Source organism: Elephantulus edwardii, unplaced genomic scaffold, assembly GCF_000299155.1.
Source record: "Elephantulus edwardii isolate Elephantulus edwardi_28Jun2011 unplaced genomic scaffold, EleEdw1.0 scaffold00015, whole genome shotgun sequence".
NCBI classification, from domain to species: Eukaryota; Metazoa; Chordata; class Mammalia; order Macroscelidea; family Macroscelididae; genus Elephantulus; species Elephantulus edwardii.
The window spans coordinates 14,946,992-14,962,732 of NW_006399765.1; positions in this window are offsets into that span (position 1 = coordinate 14,946,992).

Here is a 15,741-nt window from a genome sequence, read left to right on the forward strand (position 1 = left end):
TATTTAGTTATGAAATATTGATGCATGCTACACCATGGATAAATCTTGAAAACATTATATTAAGTGAAAGTAGCCAGCAACAAAGGACCCTATATTTATTACATGATTCTATTTATGTGAAATGTCCAGAACTTGAAAGTTTAGAGATGTCTAAAGGAGATTAGTGGTTGGGAAGACTGGGAAGTGACTACTGAGGATCATGGGGTCTATTTTTGGGGTGATGAAAATGATCTAAAACTGATTCTGATAATGTAGTAGTACTTGGTAAATATACTAAAGCCCCCTAAATTCTACATTTTAAGTGGGTGGACTGTGTGATGTGTGAATTGTATCTCAAAAAAACCAGTTTTGTATTTTTAGAAAGAAATATATATTCTTCGTAATAATATGAAAACTGAATTTAAAGTGAAAAGGTTTTGAACTGGACAAATCAACCAAAATTTAATCACTAAATAGTATGGACTATCAAAATGCAAAATATGAAAATGGTTATAAATAGGACCAACCAACTCAACTCATTGTCTTTGAGTGGCAGTCAAATCATAGCTGGCCCTCTGGTGGGATTTCAGAGACTGTAAATCACATGAAAGGAGATTACCTACCTTTTTCCACAGGAATAGCTGATGGATTTGAACCACTTGCTTTTGGGTTGTCAGTGCAACTCCTTACCCACTAGGTCACCAGTGTTCCTGGTTATAAATATCAGAAGACCTTAAATATAATAAGGACTGATAGGTTTTAGCCGCTAATGGACAAGAGGGCCAAAAAATAAGAAAAAAGTATGAAGTTGTTGTTGTGTGCCATCAAGTCTTAACCGTCCAATAGCTGACCCTTCAGTGTTTTTTCAGAAGCCGTAAATCCCATGGGAAGAGATTGTCCATTCTATCATGGAACAGCTAGTGGAGCCATATCACCGGCCTTTGGGACGGCAGCACAACTTCTTACCCATGGGCCACCAGAGCTTCCTAGTGTTGGAGAAGAGTGCTGACTATCTCATGGACTGCCAAGAGAGCAGAGATGTGATGGAGAAAGTGTGACCAGAATGTTCCTTAGAGACAAAGTTGGACATATTTTGGACATGTTGTTAGGAGAGGCTATTCCTTGGAAAAGGACATCATTGTTGGAAAGGTCATTCTTGGAGGGTCAGTGAAAGAGAGGAAGACCCTCAAGGTGATGGATTGATGTGGTGTTTGCAGCAACAGACTCAAATGTGTCAGGGATGATAAGTAAGGTGTGGGACAGGGCTATTGTTCATAGACTAGCTGTGAGTCATACTCAATGGCACTCAACAACAACAACAACAACAACATGCAGTAGTTAAGGTGCTGGTTGCTCTATGGTTAAACACTCACCTGTTAAACAGAAAGGTAATACTTCCACCTCATCAGCTGTTCAGCAGGAGAAAAGACCTGGTGATCATTTTCTTAGACCTGAACATCTTCTATCCCCTTCCAGTGAGCTATTAAATCAGTGGTCTGTAACCAAAACTGTCCCCTGGAATGCTGACTCCCAGTGCCCCAGATCAGTTACAGTAGACGTCCAGGAAGGGGCTTAAACATCAGTATTCTTTTAACACTCTTGGGTACGTCCCAACATGCAGTGAGGTGAGCTCTAGAACCATGCAGCCCTGTCCAGAGGCGCTGATCTACATGGAATCCAAAAGACTTGGCATGAAATTTTGATAAAAGCAATTACGTCTATGCTTTTTCAGTGGAGGTTTGTCTGAGGTATAGCCTTCAGAGAAATTGAACTGTCAGAAACTAATATAAGAATAATAAGGGAATATTTCTTCTTCATTGGACACCCAAGATGAATAGCAGGTAAAATAAAATTTTAAATTGAACTGAATATGTATACGACTCCAGTTTTTTTTTGTTAAAGGACTGTACCATGAGTAATGAATATATTAAAAAGGAAAGACCAGACCCTCAATTTCTTTCAATAATGTTAGTGTTGTATACCCTAGCGTGAATAAAACACATTTCATAAAAACACCTGCACTGTTCTGCAATGCATTATGGATGGCCTCTCTGGAGAAATCTTGCATGCCTTTCAATTTTGACATACTGATACGGTAATAATAGAAGTCTTTGGGATATAATTCTGTAGGCATTTTTATAATTCTCAGCTTCACTGACTGAAAGCTAAGCCTTCCCTTACGTGAGTTTTGACCTGTAGCGATCTGAGAGAAGTGAATGGGGCAGAAAGGACCCTCTTTGTTCCTCATACTTGTGCGGCTGCAGAATCAAAAGCTGAATGGAAATGTATTTGCAATTGTGTTCGTTTGAATAGAGTTTTAGTTGTCCTAAAAGGAACCTATAGTGATGGAGACTTAAGAGAGAAGCATATTTCTCTCTCAGTGAAGGTCTAACTTGATGTGGCTGCTCTGTTGTTTGATAGTGTTTGGAGAACCAGGTGGCATCTATTCTTGTTATTCTTCTGTTGCTAGGGTATTGCCTCTCTCTGCACGGTCCTCATCTACTGCAGGAAGAGAGCTCCCGTAAGAAGCATTGCCTCCCCTTATCGGTGAGCCTGCAGTTTACTTTTAAGGACAGAAACTGAAAGTTGGGCACATCATTCTTGCTCATAGTCATGTGACTAAGTCTAGCTACAAGAGATAGTGTAGTTGTTGTTGAGTATCAGCAAGTCAGAATGGACCCATAGCTGACCCGCCAGCAGGTTGTCAGAGGTTTTTAGTCACATGGGAGGAGATCGCTCATCCTTCTCCTGTGGAGAAGCTGGAGGCTTCTAGAGACACTAACAATTGTAATATTTGTTTTACTTGGCCAGCGTTTGACTTAAAAGCTTAGGATCTTTTTATGACTAGAGAACAAGAAGAAATTACGTACTGGAATACAGCTAGTAGTTTCTCCTAAGGAGGGAATACACAGTGAACTAAAGTCTGCATTCAGTACCATCTCTTTTTCACTCAAATGAGGAACCAGGTTCATTTAGCTTCTTTTCTCCCCCAAGCTCGATTATCTTGTGGCTCCAGCATAACTCAAGTTTGCATTTTTTTAAGTGTATTGAGGACATACTGTGTGTGGATGAATAATCTTAATTGCTTGAGACAGTGCCATGAGATAGTTATTGTATTGACTTATCAATGGAGAGGATGTGATTGGAAGAGGTTGAGGGACTGTCCTAAAGGCATGTAGCTGACTGAGTTTCTACTGTTTGATGGGTGTAGGTTAGGGAGCTCTGGTGGCACAGTGTGAAGCAAGTTGCACTAGTTCAAAGGCCGCATGCAGGTCCCGCAGTTCAAATCCACCAGTAGTTCAGAAGGAGAAAGAGAGGCAGTCTTCTCCCATTACGGTTTACAACCTCAGGAGTCTGGTAGAGTGGAGTTGGATAGTTGATGCTATGACAGTAAGGTGAGTTGAACTGTGTTAGGTTAGGGAGTTCCTAATTCACTTTGAGTTATGAAGTAGGCCAGAAAGGGTTTATCAGATAATAATGAGTTAGGTCCTTAAGTCAGCCACACCTGGGAGGTTAGTAGGGTTACATGGGGCTCTGGAAGAGGAAACACGAGGTAACAAAAGCAGGAAAGTCTTAGGAACTAGCATTGAGTGGAAAACTTAGGTGTTGGGAGTGACGGACTTTGGGAATAGAAGAAGCTGAGAGGAGCCAGTCTAGAAGGACGCTGGATAGCCAGGGTCACCTCTTGTAGAAGATGGGGTTTAAACAGGAGAGTGACATGATCAGATTTTCCCTGTAGACATCTACTCTGGGGACAAGGAGAGCAGTTGGGGACCTTGGACAGAGATCTAAGCAAGGACGAAAGGAGAACATCTTAGCGGTGCAGTAGAAGTCAATAGATGTCAAAGAGATAAAACGAAGTTCTGAATGAGTGTGGGAGGTGACAGGGATAGAGAATGACCTGAAGTTTATGGTGTGGATGATTGCATAAAAGATGGTTCCATTTATGAGAGAAGAAAACAGGCTTCTTTCCAATCACAAAATCATTTGTTTTCTCCACCTGTGTACATGTCAGGAGACTGTACAATTGAGTAATTTATGAGGGAAAGGCTTTGAGGACCAGGGTAGTTGGAAACTTATGAAAATCCTTATGGGTACATTTCACCCTTACAAAAATTAAAGCAATGTTTGCATCCTGAAGGAAGATGATGTCAGTAACATTCTGCCTTTTCCCCCAACCCCATTAGCAAAATGGCAACAACACATTCTCTGCCATTAACTTCAGTTTACTGTGACTCTCTTGAAATCTTTGGTATGATCCTTCCTGTAGTTTCAATGGTATATATATGGACATTTGTTGTGCTCTGTTGAAGATAATAAGCATACTAAGAGGTGCTTTGTTTTAGTGCCCTATTCTCCATTCAAATACTTAATGCCTTTCTGATTTTATGATTTGGACTAAGTCACCTATGTAAGTCATGACTCAAAAGTAACTAGCAGTTCATAGATACACTAAATCCAAAATTCTCACCATTGTAGAAAGGGCATAGAATAAGAAGGCAGCTATACCCATTGGAATTTTGAGCAAGGGAGAGGGGGTTTGCTGTAGAAGAGAGCCATATGTTTGAGCTGGTTAGGAATCCTGGCTGTTAAAGGAGGAATAAGTTCACCTTCAGTTCTCTGCTTTCTTGTCCTTCAACCATCTACTGCTGTCCACCTGAGTCCCACTGTAGGCTCAGTCCAGCTCCAGTCCTTTAAACAAGTTCCATGGATGGGGACAGGAGGGCGGTAGCTTGAAGTTCATTATTAGGATCCCCTCTCTGTGTCCTGTCATAGATGAACTAATCCTGACTCACTTTATTGCTTTGATAATGTCCTTCAGACAAGGCTCACTGCCTTGTTCCTGATAAATGGAGTTACTTAAAGGAAAAAAAAATAACTATTATTTGCTAATCTCATGGCCTTGGGCACAGTCCCAGTTCTGGGGTCTGAGAGGGACAGATGATCATAGTTGTAGTTATAGTTGTAGAATTTTTATAGAAAAGGAACTCAGGACTGAGTCCTGGTGGGAATTGTGGTAAAGGTGTCTAATGGATGTGTTTCAGAGCTATGTTTACATACTAGATTCTCTTTTATATGTTTCACTATATTTTCCAATAAAAGGAAAACCACCGACTCATTCACTGAGAGTTCACCAGAGATTTTGGGAAATTCCGCTGTGCATACCAAAGAACAGCAACAGTAATCACATGATGCTCTATCAGTAGATCGCCCATCAAAATAGTGATGTTCATCTTGACTTTGTAATGGATTGACAAATAACAGAAATGTAATAAGCTCATTCTGCCTTCAACTGCTAGTCTTTGAAGAGAGATTCAGGGAGGCCGAGGAGTTCCAAGACCTATGATTCTTCAGCTGGTATGGTTGGGAGCAAATGTTTCAGTGTAAGCTCTTCCCTCTTTCTGAATTTGTGACTAAATCTGTGATACCAGTTTGTCCTGGAGTCACTACTGCTATGCTTTAAGAGAACATCTTTGTGAGTCATAGGCAGGAAGAAAATACTGTTCATTTACTAGGAAAATAATTGGCAAAGTGACACTGATGTAGCACGGCAGAAAGTTACGGCCAGGGTGGATGACAGAGTGAACACCCCTTAATCCTTAGGCCGATTAGAAGCATTGAATGAGATTGTTGTTAGTTGTTGTTAAGTGCCATCCAGTCATAGACGATTCATAGTGACCCTATGAATGAAAGACCTGAACACTTGTATAACTTTCATTGTTTCTCCAAGTCCATAGGGTTTCCAGAGGCAAGCTATTTCAGAAGTGGGTGCCACTCCTGCTTCCAAGCTTGTTTTAATCAGGGAGCTCCACCAAACAGTCAACCAAGAGTAAACATTATCGCATTTGACAAGTCAGTGTTTAGCATCACAGCAACCACGAGTTACCTCTGTACAGCAGATGGACAGAACAGTGCTATACCACTTAGAGGAATGTTTGACCAAAAACAATTAAAACCGGCCTGCGGGCTGCAGGCTAAAATCACCCACTTTTCATACAATCATTCTCATGCATTATGTTTTATAAAATTAATAACCAGTGCACCTTGCCCATCGTCAGCCAGATCATTCCCATTTCCTTCTCCCAACCCCCCACCTACCAAACTGTGCAACCCTGTGGTTTCACCCCTACCCATCCTCACCCCTCCACTCCCACCCTTGCCCCCCTTGGGTCTCCATACATGCTTTACTAGTTATCCAACTATTTTTACAATAATGGTCTTAGGCACTATTTGTCCTTAAAACGGAGTTAGTTCACTCAGCATAATGCTCTCCAGTCTCTCCCAAGTTATGTAGTATTTTTCGAAATCATAGAATGATATTTTCAAGATCTTTTCTTTCCTTTGTCAGCTTAATACTCAATCTTTTATTAATAGAAATCGATATAGCCAGCATCCCCAAACCCGCAATCTTGGCTAATTTCCTAATAAAGTATCTCCTGGCCCCATTTTGGAGATTTGCAATAGGCATAATAAAGGCTCTGACAAGTTTTGCAGGAAAGAAACCTGTTGGCTTTGAGCTAGCCCTGTCTTTTCCAGCTTTTGCATCTCCCCTGACAGTTGAGTGGATTCTGACTCATGGTGGCTCCACGTGTGTAAACCTATGTCCCATGGGGTTGTCAGTAGTTGATTTTTTCAGAAGCAGAAAGCAGGCCTTTATTCTGAGATGCCTTTGGATGAACTTGAACCTGCAAACTTCTGGTTACCAATCAGGTATCTAATCCACCCAGGAATCCTTTCCAACTTTTACGAAGCACAGAAATAGCTATTACATTTTGTTAATTTTTCACAAGCCACCTGACCATGCTTTGAGGGCAACAGTGCCATGGAACGCCCTTTGCTGAAATGACAATTTCATGCTCAATAGTTCATCAAGTTAGAGAATTCTAGGGAACGAGTGAGTCACTGCAAATTTTTTATGAGAGGAATTAAGTTTCCTTTTTTTTTGTCATCAATCAAATGAAAGTGATTTGACTTTGGTAGCAGCATTTTCAGATAGGTGAAGCAGTGTATTCTGACTTGAGTGATGTTAGGGATTTCTGGGCCTGGAGGTCAAGGGAGAGGGGAGCTAGTAAGGCCCTTGACATTACTTGGTAATTATCTTTAAATCATCCTTCACATCTGAACAGAGCTCCCAAGTTCATAAGCATAGTTACTTAAACTCATCTTCTGTATTCTAACAATAGCTGTAGGAAGTAGGCAGCAGAGGAAATTATTGATCCCATTTTATATTCAAGGAAATGGAAATGCTAAGGGGTGAAATGATTTAAAGCTGAGAAGCAGACTTTTTCTCATCTACCTCCACAAGCATTTCTTTATCACCAACTGAGAAATTACTGGCTTCTCTTTAGAGGCAAGGAGGGCCAAACTTTGGCTCACATACTTTGGGCGTGTTGTCGGGAGGAGAAGTGGTATTGTTGTTGTGTGCTGTCAAGTCGGAACAGACCCATAGCTCACCCTCCTGCAGGTTTTCAGAGGCAGTTAATCACATGGGTGGAGATTTTCCAGGCAGAACAACTGGTGCATTTGAACTGCATGCCTTCGGGATTGCAGCACAGCTTCTTACCAGGAGACGACCTTGGGACAAGACAGCATGTTGGGTCGTTGAAGGAGCAGAAGACCCTCCACCAGGTTGAGTAAAAGTGATTGCAGTCAGGGGCTTTAGCATCCTGCAGATGAGGAGGATTGGAGCAAAACAAGGCACAGCTTCTGTCTGCTGTTCATAGAGTTTCTATGAGATAGAAGGGGCTTGATGGCACCTAACAAAAATAATGGCAAGAAGGAGCCATAAGGAATCTGGTGACAATGTGCATTATGTGTTCGACTGCTAACCGAAAGATCAGTGGTTCAAATCTAACCAACCATCCCTGAGTAAAGAGATGGAAAATTGCCTTCTGAAAAGATTTACAGCCTTGGAAACATGGTGGAGAGTCACTATGCATTGAATCAGAATCAACTGGATGGTAATGGATAAGTTAAGGAGCTGCTAGCCAAAAGGTGGGTGGTTTGAATCCACTAGCTACTCCATGGAAGAAAGATACAGCTGTTTCTTTACACAAAGATTTAAAACTTTGGAAATCCTATGGGGCAGTTTGAGTAGGTTCTGTGGGGTCACCTCCATGGTAGTAGATTTGGTTTTGCAGGTTTTTGTTGTCTAGGTACTGTGCTACCCTCTGGGAGTTTAGAGTGACAAAATCAGAGATTCTGTAGTGTTTAGAAAAGGCAAAGGTGAACAGGAGTTAGATAGGATGTGAAAAGTTTTACACAGATGCAGAAGGGACACGAATGGTCTGGGGGGAATATTACTGAGTGACACCTAATAAATTGGCCTTTGATGGAAAACAGAAGGGTTTTGCCAAGGCAAACAGTCTGAGAAGGACAAGATAGTTCTGTAGCTCCAGTTTCTTTATTCTCTTCTTTACAATGCAGTTGTTCGCATCTTTGAGGATGTTAGAAATAGGTGTACATGTCTATCTGTACACGCAGGGGGCAAAATTATGAAGATTTCCCCTTCATTCCTTTGCACTTATTTTGAATAAAGTTAGAGGCGTAAGCTCTTAGTAAGAGCCACGTCACGTCAGAGCATGGTGATGGATGGGAGAGAGCGATCAATGCTGGCTGAGAAATTCATCTATGAGGTTAAAGTTTAAAGACTTTAATAAATCAAATCTCTTAAACTTGGGGTTATAAAACCAGCGAAAGGGACAGGTTCTGGCTTCAGTCTCTGCAAGGTTCCACTTCATTTTCCTTTTCCCTGAGGCCTGATTTGCTAGGACTCTTGGGACATTTGGGTTCAAAGTTCCTTTTGCTTGATTAATGTGCCTATGTTTTCCTGGTAACTGAGAAGCAATGAGCTGGGAAGCCACCCCCTGCAGTTCCCTTTGATAGGATCCTTGCAGAACAAAGCAGTGAATTATACCTGGCACCCAGAGAGGTGGTCTTTATATAGCCACAGTAAAACATCAGACAGCTATCCTATCTACCTGGGCCCTTCTACAGCCTGGAAGGCTGATTGTAGAGTCTGACAGACTCCTGGCCCTTGGACAAACTAGTGCTGCTTTTGCGAGCATGCGTGGAAAGGTTTCCATGTGAAAGATGCCTTGTGGGTGAAATCAGTAGTTGAAGGCAGTGGAAAATGATCAAGGGATCTGGGGATTATTAGAGAGTGATGTGTGCAATTAGGGTTGCTCATGGATATTTCTTCTTCTCCCCTAGGGGGACAGGAAGGTGTGTAACAAGGAGACTGTAGGCGCCATGCAGCAGCAGCAGGTATTTGCTTCTCTGTAGGTGGAAATGGTTCTGTGATGAAGGGAGGCAGCCAGAGACCTGAGGACTCGATGCTGGGTGTATCGCACGGGAAGGATGCTTTTAATTAAAGCTCCCTCTGCTTGTTGCAGTGGGTAAGGGGTCAGCTTCAGAGAATTCCATCCTCTCGTGTCTTAGAAAGGACTCTCAGCCTTGACTGGGACTGAGAAATATTTCCTTCTATGTATGTCTTCTTCCCAAATGTTGAAAAAGGATGGATTCTGTTTTTGCAGAAAGCTGATTAAAATGTGGTCATGCCAGACACGATCAGGGCAAGTTCCAGGTGGTTCTCTGCTGGCATTACCTCACCTGCAGGTCTGTTTTGCACTGATCTGAGCTGTTTTTGAGTTGACGCCTGTGGACTGTGTTATCTGGGATTCCCTACTATCAGACTTCTTGTTAGGTTTGGCCCATGAGAAGGAAATGGGAAATGGATGGTAGGGGATGTGCTCCCATCCCTCGCTGCATCCATGCTGTGCCTCTGGCGGTAGCAGTCCCCTCCGTGTCTCTTGGTACCAATTCTTATTTAGCTTCACTGTTCCTGTATCCCCTGTCTCCGTGTCTGAGCACCACAAAAACAAGATGACCCCAGAGGGAGTGGCTGTAAAGCATAGACATCTATTTTTGCACAGTTCTGGAGGCTAGTAGTCTTTATTAAGGGTTATACTCTCATTGTCAGTTCTCAGGAACCACCTTGCTTCGTCTCTTTCAGTTTCTGGCTGTCCTGAGTATTTATTTTCCTCTTTCCAAATTGTGAGGTGAGAGCAGGTTTACAAAGTAAGTTGGCTTTTATGCAAACAACCATATACACACTGTTTTATGACACTCATTGCAATGAATGAAATGACCTACAATGAAATGCACTTTGCCTCCTCCCTCTCCATGGTTCTCATTTCCATCAATCCTTTCTTGGTGTTTCCTGGCTTGTGGACAGATCTTAATGTGCTCTCTTCCCACCATGTGTGACTCTGATTCCTTGTCCGTTTGTTTTGACAAGCCAGTACTCAGAAAGGGTTGGGATGAAGGCCTTCCTTACTCTAGCATGGCTTCACTAATAGATAAAACCTACAAAGAAAAACCCTGTTTTTCTCCCCAAGCAAAGTCACATTCACCAGTGTAGGTTTTAGAAATTCAGCATATTGTTTTGGGAAACACGATTTAATCCATAACACCTTCTTTTCGTTTTTCAAGTGAAGAGCAGTTAACAGCTGCCTACTGTTTATCGCTAGTCTCTGGGTGACTTTCCTTCTCAAAGTGTGGTCTCCAGGTCAGCAACATCAGCATCCCTTGGGAACTTGTTGGAAGTCAAACTCTGGAGATGGGGTCCAGCAATTAAAAAAAAACCACAAACAAACCCAGGGGAGCTCTGGTGGCCTAGTGGCAAGAAGCTGCACTGCAATCCTAGAAGTACAAGGTTTGAATCCACCAGGTGCTCTGCTGGAGAAGGAGGGACAATCTCCCCCTGTACCAGTCAGATCCAAGTTGATGGTGTACACACACACACACTAAAATAATTTAAAAAAAATTTAAAAAAACCCAACAAACCCAAAACAAAACACCAAAAACCCTTCAATTTCAAATAAGTTAGTCATTTATAGAAAAATTTATCCAGAATGTGTAGAGTTCCCACACGTCATTGATCTTTATCCCCTCTGTATATGAACTCTAGTGGCACAGTGGATTAAGGGTTGGCCTGCTAACTGAAAGTTCATTGGTGTGAATCCATTGGTTGTTCCTCCGGGGACAGTTGAAGCTGTCTGCTTCTGGACTCTGTCCTGCAAGGTTGTTCTGAGTCAGAAGCTGCTTGATGGTGTTAGGCTAAAAATCAGAATGGAGGTTGAAGCTCAACTCAAAAATCCTATGTCAGGATATTTTTCTAAAACCAGAACTCAGAAAATCCTATGTCAGGACATTTTCCTGAAACCAGAACTCAGAAAATCCTGTCAGGACATTTTCTGAAACCAGAACTCAGAAAATCCTGTCAGGGCATTCCCCAGAACCAGTTTCCCAAGACCGGAAACTTTATGCCTCAATGAACCACTGCAAGGACCCCATATAAACCCCCTGAGTCCAACCCCCAGTGCTTCTCCCCTTGCTGAGTAGCCCGGGCATGCAATAAACTCTGAGAAAGGTTTCTACCTCAGCTTCTTGGCTTTGATCTGAAACCTTTCAGATGACAGTTAGCTTGGTTTGCTTTCTTTTTTTTTTTTCAAGTATAAAGTTTCTTCTCATATTGTCTCGCATTCTCTGGTATACTGATGAACCTAGTAGCAGCACAATATTGTTAACCAAAACCCCAAGTTTAAGCTCGGGTTCATACTTTGTGCTTTAAGGGCCCTGGTGGTGCAGTGGTTCAAGTACTCTGCTGCTGGCAAGTCAGTGAGTCAGACCCACCGGCTTCTGCACAAGGCTAATACACGGCGGTCCGTGTTAGGGAAGCTTGCAGCTTTGAAAAATCTTAGGGGGCAGTTTTTCACTGTCCTACAGGATTTCTGCGAGCTGGAATCGACCTGATGGCAGTGAGAGTGTATCGCGTTTGCTCTTTGTGTTGCAAAGTCCTGGGGGGTTTTGGCCAATGAATCACGTGGCATCATTCATCTGTTAAAAACCCAGACAAATGTGTGACGTGACATGCCGCAGTAACGCCACACTTGCATTTGTCTGGGTTTTAACAAGCGCTCCCGATGACACTGATGGATGTTCAAGGTGATGGATCACTGATGTTAAGCAGCCTTTTTATGAAAGTCCTTTTATTCGAGCCATCTGGAGTGAGTTCATTTCCTGTTGGGACTCTGACTGATGCACTTCACTCCGTCAGCCTGGATTCACTGACATCCATTCCTTCTGGCTGCATCCGGAGCGGGGACAGTGGTCGTGTCTGTACCCTCTCAGTTCTGGAGGCAGATAAGAATTACCGGGACTCCCTGTTGTCGATTGGGGTGCTTCAGTGAGTCTGGGTGGGGACCTCTCCTTATTTAATACCTGCGCCTCCCTCAGTAAGAATCAGACATGCGTCTGGAGAATAGTCCATGTTCAGGGTTCAGATGCTCAAACCAGAGCCAGTCATTGACCCAGAAGCTGGGTCTGAATTCCAGGAAGGAAAGATGCTCCTTCCTCCAGAGCCCAGGTCAGGGGTGAGAGGTGGGGGGTACTGACTCAGCATAAAAACTCTAGCCACTCTCCACCCCTGAGAAAAATGGTCTCAAGTCATGGACAACAATTCACATGAAATTGTCTTCACAGGACCCATATATTCTGGGTACCGTTGGTCCCTGCTAGCTAGGCCAGAGCCAGGGCTAAGACATACTTGATTTGTGGAATTCTAGAACTGAAACCACCTCTTCTCTTATGCCTTTGTATTCCAGGGCACTGATTTTGTTGGGGTTAGTGTGAAGCTTTGTCTCATACTTTGAGCATGTTTTTAGGAGAGGATTTTCCTTGGAAAGGGGCCTCATGCTTGGAAAGACAGAGGCTGGGTGAAAGGGTGGAAGATCCCCAAGGAGATGAATTGACACAGTGATTGCAGCAATGAGCTCAGGTGTGGCCGAGATGATGAGGATGGCACAGGACAGGACATGGTTCAGATCATTTGTTCACAGGGTCACTGTGAGTTGTACTAGACTCGATGGCACCTAAAAACAATAACAACAAGCATCCTGCAAAAGAAATGGTTCATATTTGGTATTCAAAGTGCATCTGATGCTCTTTAGGTTGGTATAAAAGTAACTATTTTTTTTTAAACATCAAGATGTCTACATGTGGGAAAAGAAAGTTCTTAGCCAACTACTTAGGCTCTATAAAAAGGACGAATGTGTGGGAGTTACGGGCACAACATGATGTGACTCAGTCATCCCGTGGGCATTTTTATCTCCTGGGAAACGAGGGTGCTGTACGCATGAAAGAATATCTAAAATATTGATGGTCTTTATGGAACTCTGCTGTGGGTTCTTGCCTGTGGGAGGAAAGAATAAAGGAGGAGGAAGAGACTTCTCTGTTGTTAGGAGAGGAAGGTGAATCCATGGAACCAGAGCAGTGGCAGCAGCAGAGTGGACCTACCCTGAGGGACAGCCCCGTCACCTGCCTGGATCCAAGTCAAGGGCTGCGAGCATGTGGGGAACTGATGATAATAATAATAGGGGATCTTTGGTGAAATATTTTTTGAGGTGTCTCAGAGAGGGAGGCAGGAGTGCCAAAATATGTGCTTTATGGGGTGAAGTGCAAAGTGAAATCTTGATTTCTTTCATACAAATGAGAGCAATATGAGAAAGTCTGCGTTTCTCTGGTTTAGTGACTGCCTTTGTGCCCTCTAGTTGGTGAAGATTGGAGGATATTTGAATGACACAAAATAAAATGCACTTTCCCCTCAACAAAAATCTTCACAATGGAAACAGAGGGGTGAGGGTGGGCAAGGCAAAAGGGGGCATGTTAATCATAGGGTTGCACAGCTTAATGGATGAGGTGTGGTATTTTAACTTTGCCTCTGGAAACCCTCTGAACCTGGAGAAAGGAAGAAAGTCACGCAAGTTTTGAGGACTTTCATTCATAGGGTCACAATGAGTCGTTTACAACTCAACAGCACTTAACAACATAGAGAAAGACCAATTGGTCTAGCGGACAGAAAGTGATGCTACCAAGCCAAAGGTGGGTGACTCTAATCTGTGACCCTCAGGCCTGTTTTTTAACTGTGTTTGGACAAACATTCTTCTAGGTCATATGGCCCTGGTGTGTCCACTTGCCATGCCGAGATAACAACAACAACAACAAATAAATAAATGTTGTTGTTAAGTGCCGTCAAATCGCAGGTGGCTCATAGTGACCCTATGAAAGAGAATCCTCAACGCTTGGGTGTCTCTCATCCTCTCTCCAGGTTCACAGGATTTCCGGAGGCAAGCTATTACGGAAGTGGATGCCACTCCTCCTTCCAAGAAATAAATCAATAGAACTTTTAAAAAGGGGGAAAAAATTCTTCACAATTGGACCAGTCAACAGCATATGATAGGTGGGGGGGGGGGAGAGAAAAAAAATTGACGTCAAGATTTCATTTTATTTGGATCCACAATCAACATCCTGGGAAGTAATTGTTAAGAAATCACAAGGCATGGGATATTGGGAAAAATCTGCTCCCAAAGGTCTCTTTAAAGGGCCCAAGAGCAAGGGTGCCAGTTAGAAATGTAAGGCTCCTCTGATCCTAGCCATAATATTTTCATTTGCTTCCTATGCATGTGAAAGTTATACAATGAATAAGGAAGACTGAAGAAGAATTGATGCCTTTGAATTGTGGTGTTGGAGAAGAGTGCAGAGCATCCAATCGACTTCCAAAAGAACAAACAAGTCTGTCTTGGAGGAAGTACAACCAGACAAAGATGGTGAAACTTCATCCCCAATGCTTTAGGCAGGAGGCATCAGTCCTTTGAGAAAGACATCATCATCATCATAACTGGAAAAGTAGAGAACAAATTAGAGAAAGACTCTCAGCAAGATGGATCAATCCAGTATTTCAGTAATGAGCTTGAACATGGGAGAGATTATCAGGATGGAACAGGATAGAGCAGAAGTTGAATCTATGGTTCAGAGGGTTGCTGTGAGTCAGAGTGTCTCCAGTGGGACCCAGTAATAAAAACACATAATCAAAGACATGAAAACAAGAGTGAGATGTTTACTGGCAAATCTTTAAAAGAATAATGTGCTCATTAAAGTAATGCTAGTTGCCATAACAAACACACTAAAATATATATAATTGCTTAGAAAGTAGAGGTTTTAGTTCTTTGTTCACACGTGTTAGATGAGAGTTCTGTATGTGGGGAGGGGAGTTGTTCTCCAAGTGAAGACTTGGGGCTCCAGGATCCTTACATCTTGCAGCTCTGTACCATCATCGTCTCACGACTGCCATGGTTATTTGGGGTTACTTCCCTTCCAGCCAGCCAGAAAGAGGGAGGTTCATGGAGGAAAAGGTCTGAAAAGACACCAGGCCTGCTCTCAATCTGTTGGAATGTAGTGTGGATGTGTCAGGAAATGAACATCTCATAGGAGCAACTGTCATCCTAGGACTGGCAGTGGATAAATAAAACTCCCTCACAGGAGAATTGGGCAGAACAGTTTTGAAGCACAGGGGGGAATCACATCCTAGTTACCCAAGTAGAAACTTGCTTTACACAATCCCTTTTTAGCTGCCTTTCTTTCCTGTATTCCTTCTGCAGTCTACCGCTGATTCTTCCTGGGGTCACACTCTCCCAGATAAACTAATTTCACCTGAGTCTTCATCTCGAGAGTGATCTGCTTCAGAGTGCTCTAAGCCCAGACATCACCTAATTGACTACCCTGAAATAATATGTATAGATAAGAGATTGAGATTGTTAACAACTTTAGTCTGCTGGGCTCCACAGTCAACACTCTTGGCACCAGTAGCCAGGAAATAAAAAAAAAAATTGCGATGGGAAAGTCTGCTGTTAGGGACCTCTC